This window comes from Rhipicephalus sanguineus, chromosome 1 (assembly GCF_013339695.2).
Source record: "Rhipicephalus sanguineus isolate Rsan-2018 chromosome 1, BIME_Rsan_1.4, whole genome shotgun sequence".
Lineage (NCBI taxonomy): Eukaryota > Metazoa > Arthropoda > Arachnida > Ixodida > Ixodidae > Rhipicephalus > Rhipicephalus sanguineus.
The window spans coordinates 9689018-9695017 of NC_051176.1; the positions used below are offsets into that span (position 1 = coordinate 9689018).

At 47.3% G+C, this 6000-nt stretch overlaps 1 protein-coding gene across 1 annotated transcript in view; it reads left to right on the forward strand.

The window, feature by feature from the left end:
- LOC119389391 (cGMP-dependent protein kinase, isozyme 1) overlaps positions 1-6000 on the forward strand; it is a gene marked incomplete in the record, with an annotated part of 765645 nt that overhangs the window by 218113 nt on the left and 541532 nt on the right.

Below are 6000 nucleotides of genomic sequence, written 5' to 3' on the forward strand. Positions count from 1 at the left end.
ACGTCAAACGGGAAGTGCAAGCGGAGGCCGTCTCTCTGGTCCAACAGGTGTACGAGTGTGGAGAGTTTGTTGCCGTACGACTAGGCAGTGTGGTGATTGCGTGCGTATACATCGCGCCCGGAACATGCGTGACGAGGGCTGCTGACCTCGTCATGAGAGAGCTGCAGCCCTGCATAGGGTCTGAAGCCTTACTTGTTGTCGGAGATTTCAACCAAAATGTCGGGTTGCAGAAAATTTCCGGAGATCCTACAAACGCGGGCCTGGTTTGGAGATGGCAACTCCATCAAATGCCATTTCAACAAACCACAACACTTGCATAGATTTAGCTTTTCATTCTCACGACACCATTAAAGAAGTGAAGTACTGCAGTTTGCCATTTCACCGACCATAAGGCCATGCTTGTTGCGGTTGGCCGGAAGAGGTCTCCAGAAGAACAAGTCGAACAATTGCCAGATAACTAACGCAAGACGGACGACAGGATGTGACCATTTACGAATACAAGTGTCACGCCTACGCGCAGGTCATAATACAGGACCATGTGACTATATCACTGTACAATATTTTCATGAAGTTGTTATAAAAGTGCTGTTAAATAGATCGAAAACCTGTACCATTACTATAGATACGACGCGCTTGCGCGCGCGCGAGTTTGTGTGCGTGTGTGTGTGTGTGTGGGTGTGTGTGTGCGTGTGTGTGTGTGTGTGTAACAAAACATATTAATAAGTATGCACTTAGCGTTTGAAGGGCGCACTAGAGGCCGGATTTCGCTATTGCGTTCAGCTCTTAAAGGCGAAGCTTAAGGGTCCCCCAATTTTTTGTTTTTCCTGTCCCTCAAGATACATTCAGCTACGGAGACAAGCAAAGCCTGGGGAAACGCGGCATCCAGTAGCCTCTTTTTTTTGCTGATCGAAACTGAATTGGACCATATGGTGACACGGCGTCATTAGGGCACTCTTGAAGAAAAGCTTCGTAATCGCCCTCTTAACTAGTTTCGAATGCGCTGAGTGGTAGGGGAGTAGGGGTTTACTTGCACGAGGTTCATAAAGTCAACAGGAATGATCACAGTCGAGCGACAGGCGAAGGTCCAGAAACCTCATGGTGCCATTCTGCAGAAGCTCATGCGTCACTTCTAAGGGCTCAAGACAATCCTTGGTTACTGGTATAAGACCGTTAAACTCAGCAACTAGCCGCTCGGTAGGACAATTCACAAAAAATAGGAAATCATCTACATATCTAAAATTTTAACTACCTTAGTACCCTTCAACCTTTCTGACAGCTTCGCACAAAGCTGAGCTAAAAGCCGGTCACTCAGTCGGGGAGCCAGGCAAGAAGCAATGCAGATGCCTCTTTTCTGCAACTGTGCACAATCCTCCCATAAAATAAAGGTAGACTTAAGGTAGCACGTCAGAAGTTATAAAAAATGCCCAAATGAAAGACCAACCTCATTTTGAAATCTAATTATACCATATTCATCAATGACTTTTTCAACAGAACGTAACAAATCTTCATGAGGAATAGAATAAAACAAATCTTTTACATCAATAGAAAAGGCCCGGAGGCGTTCGTCATGGTTGACGTTCATAAAATTAATAACCTCTTCCGAATTCCTGACAAGGAAAGGGTCACAGATAGGTAAAATATCAAGCTTTGCTTGCAGAAACAACGCAATTTGTTTTTGCCAAGTGTCATGCTCAGAGATTTTAACTCTCAATGGCACATCTACTTTATGTGTCTTTGCCATGAAAAACACTGCTAAACAATCGCGCGTTTCCTTTTCAATACTTCTGACCAATTTATCTAGCTTCAACCGCTTACAAAGCTTCTTAGCCTCAGTCCTTATTTTTGGAAGACACACATTACTGCGACTGTCAAAGACCGCAAAGATGGCTTCACCAACCTTTTCATGGTACTGAACACAGGAGAATACGGCGAATGCGCCCTCTTCGTCCGCAGGCAAAACACAACGAATTATCGACCAAATAGGAGCCAACAGGCTTGATATAAAGTTTTGAAACAGGCATCTTACCTCGAGAGACGACGTCAGCACCTGCTGCGACGATGCGGCCTGCTTCTTCTTCTGGCACATTCTTTGAGATGAGATCTGTCTAACCAAGGACGACAATTCATGGCGTGACTGTTTAGTTTCGACCGCACGCTTCGGCCCTAAAGAGAGGGCCTTCTTGACCGGTTCTGGTAGGTACACGCCCTCAGGCGTGAGCACAGGGCTTGTGGGTGCAGGATTCTTCGCAGGAAGACGTGTTCGGAGATACGCCAGCTCCCGCTGCCACAAGACTTCAGTAGTCCTGTTGACAAGCTTGAGGTATTCATGAAGAACTTTGCTGGAAGTTCCAACCTCTTTTTCGCCTTGAATTTGTAACTCAAGATACTGGCGGTACAACCATACTTGCCTGTGCCATTCAGGCTTGAGTATCTTGAACATCTTCGAAGCATGTCCATTCGATGGCAGGAACCTGCAGAATAGAGTACTGAGCTCAAGTGGGATCACCTAATTGCGAACCACAGAACGTAAGCGACCGGCATTTGCACTGCGTGGCAGAAATTAATGCAACATGCAGTAGCATTCTAAAAGAGGACAGGGCGTGCAAACACGGACAGACGGGCAGATGCATTAACCAGAGATTGTGGAACTAAGAGATCGCTAACAGGAGGCTCACCTTCTATCTATCTTACATTGTCGAGATTGTAAGTGCACGCCAAATTCGATGAATGCGCAGTGTTGTACCGGCATAGAAATGAAGAAACGCGCCTGATGATTGAAGCCTGGCATACGAGAATAGTGGTAGCGCATGCGTGAGCCAACCGTCGATTAAATTGCATAAAGATGAAATCAAATGCCTTAACAGTTATCTCCACGTAGACCGCCACGCGTGCCGGAATTGATAGGTTCGCCGGTTGCATGGGCATGCGCAGATAAGTTTTTCGTGCCTTCTTTCTTTTCAGCCGGTGTGCGTCTCTTCAGTTGTTAGTCGGCGTTTGTGGTGTCCTGATCTCTTTTCTTGTGTCCGTGTTTGCACGCCCTGTCTCTTTTAGGGGCGAAGCTCCTTAAGGCGGCACCCGTTCGTCCCTCGTAGTCGTCGTGGTCGTAGTAGTGAGTAACAAGTCTTACGCTTTGACCTCCAAGGTGGTGCCGGTGGGAGATTTCTCCTGTGCGTTGTTGAACAATAAAAAATTCGCAGCGTGCGCGTTAACTAAAAGCCGAATTCTTCTGTCTCTCATTCCCCATTAGCAGCCATTGGCATGTTCCAGTAGGAAACGTTAGTAGAAGTAGAAGTGTAAGTGTTAGCTAAAAGCCGACTTCTTCTGTCTCTCATTGCCATTAGCAGCCATTGTTTACCTCCAAGGTAGTGCCTGGTCAGATTTCTCCTGTGCGTGATTAAACAATAAAAATTTTGTTCAAAACGCCGTTGATTGATGAAAATAAACCAACGAAAGACGCCAGATGTTTTGTAAAAGCAGAACGAAAGAACGCCAGATGTTTTTCTTAAAGTGTAGTAGTAGTAGTTGCATGTAGCCACCTCGCCCGATCGTCAACGGGCGAGGTGGACCGGCAACGGCGCGAGGACCCTGCCGTACGAGAGTTAAATCACACTAAAAGACATACTTTGCGGGCGATACACTCTAGTGAGCTTTCAACTTTTCGTCTTAATGTACATGATAAAGAAATTATTTCTACAAAAAACGCAAGGCACACCTTGAGCAATATGTTTGGTTTTGGGACGCTAAATGGAACCATGAGGCGATGCGAAGCCGGAGCACTTGCACGATCGCGTTCCGTTGGCTTTCGTTGGGCATGCTACCGACCTCGCGTCGTGGAACGCGCGTCCTGTCTTCGCTCTAGCCTTGCCTTTAATTCGCACAGGGCGAGCGGGGAATGCGGTCGCTCTTGGCGCTCTTTCGCTCGGGAGCGGACTTCTTCCTTGCATTTCACCGATCACAAGTGATGATGAAGGGACCACGTAAACCAACAGTACAATAAAAGTTTGATGTTTAATATATACACGATGTTTCACACTCTTTATATTATGTACTGGGCGCATTTCACGGAAGAGTTTCACGGTTTACAGATGATTCCCTCCGTAGCTTCGCCCCACTCATCATCATTCACCCCGTGGATATGCTGTGATTTTTAGAATGAATACGTACCAACTAGCTCAGCTCTCTGTTATTCTATGCAGTAGCACTTAGATCACGAAGTAAACTCAGGATAGGGCCCGTTGTATTAGAAATGAAGTTCACCAAGGTGGTAAAGTTGGCCTGTTGGCATTCCATGTTTAAGAAGGGTAAGAGTGCACTGAAGACGAACACACAACGAAGGCACACACACGCACACACATAGCAGTAACAGCATTACTAAGCATCATAACGGACACCAAGAAAATCAAATTCCTTTTTCATCAGCGCGATACGACGTCGTGTCACCATATGGTCCAATTCAGTTTCGATCAGCAAAAAAAGAGGCTACTGGATGCCGCGTTTCCCCAGGCTTTGCTTTTCTCCGTAGCTGAATGTATCTTGAGGGACAGGAAAAACAAAAACCGAAATGCGGCGAGAACATTTGAGCAAGGGAATCGCACAAGGGTGTTACCTTACGTACACGCGGTTTCCCATAATCTGAAAAAGATTGCTCAGCGGGCCAAAGTGCGCGTGCTCTTTTCAGCGCCAAACAAGTTGGAAAGGCTGTGCGAGATTACGACGAGGAATTGAAAAGAAAATCGTGGGTGCAAAACTAATCACAAAAATAAGTTTGTCGATTGCGCTGAGTGTGTGGTGTATTGCCTGCCGCTATCTTGTGGTCGCAGCTACGTCGGACAAACCGGTCGTTGCTTGAATGACCCGCTGCGTGAGCACCAATACAATGTTAGAAACGTGGCAGGTGGGTTCTTAGCAATACATTGTAAGAAGTGTGGTTGTATGCCTTTGTTCGACACGCGCAGAGTTCTGTCAAGAAATAGAAATCGGGGGTGCTATGCAGGATGGCCCGAGCTTCTCGGGCACACGAGTTTGCTCCGAGCTCGCATTACGGCGGTCATGACAGGAAGACAGTGCGGAGCACGCGATAGCAGCGTTGATAAAAACGGCTACAAGAACGAGCATGACGTCACATACGCATGTGCGGCATTTGCGGCGGTTGTCACAGGGATGCCGCGTGCGAATGCGTCAGCGCCGCCACTGAGTCAACATTTTGACAGTGTAGCGACGTCAGCGCGATCGTCGCGCTATCTTTTTGCCAACTGATCATCGCGCCTCCTATGGGCGTGTTCGTGGGCGTTTGTCCTCTTTCGGAGAATTCTTTCGTTCCGCCTGCAGCATGGAAATTTCCACTCTCAAAGGCAACAAGGGCGCACATGCAGCACTTTGGCGCAGCTCGTTTCGCTTCTCTGGAATATTACAGATAAATAAATGGACAGGTTACTGCTATACTTACATTACACGTCTGAAGATTTTCTTGTAGTAACGAATTGGTAGAAATAATGCCTCCACAAACAAGTAAATAATATTTCTCGCCGCAAATCTCACCAGGGGCGCTTGCTTCGTGGCTGTGAGTGGTACATCGTGAGCGCGGTGAAGTTGAATGCAAGCCATCGTAGCCACGTGATGATATAACCTTTAGTTCTTCGTGCGTGTGTGCATAGTCTGTGCGATTAAGCTGATAGATTAAGCGTGCCGCTCGCTGGCGTTGCGCCGTGAGCACTGCTCCTCCGCCAGAGCAAACACTGTGGGCGGACCCGATCTTCTTCGCCGCGGGCGTCTGTCAACCAAATTGATTGACGTGCGAACTCGGGCACAAACTCGTTGATTCTGAAAAGGCCCCAGTTCATCTCGGGACTGTCATAGTGCCGGTGTGACTGTCAGTTGTTTCATGCAGTGGAGGCTACTAAGCAGCTTCTTTGCATGTAAAATAATTTGGTCAGCTTGCACTACTTGTGCAAGGCTGGGGAAATTGGAGGAGTTTGTGGTCACCAAGCCGCCGAGCGTATT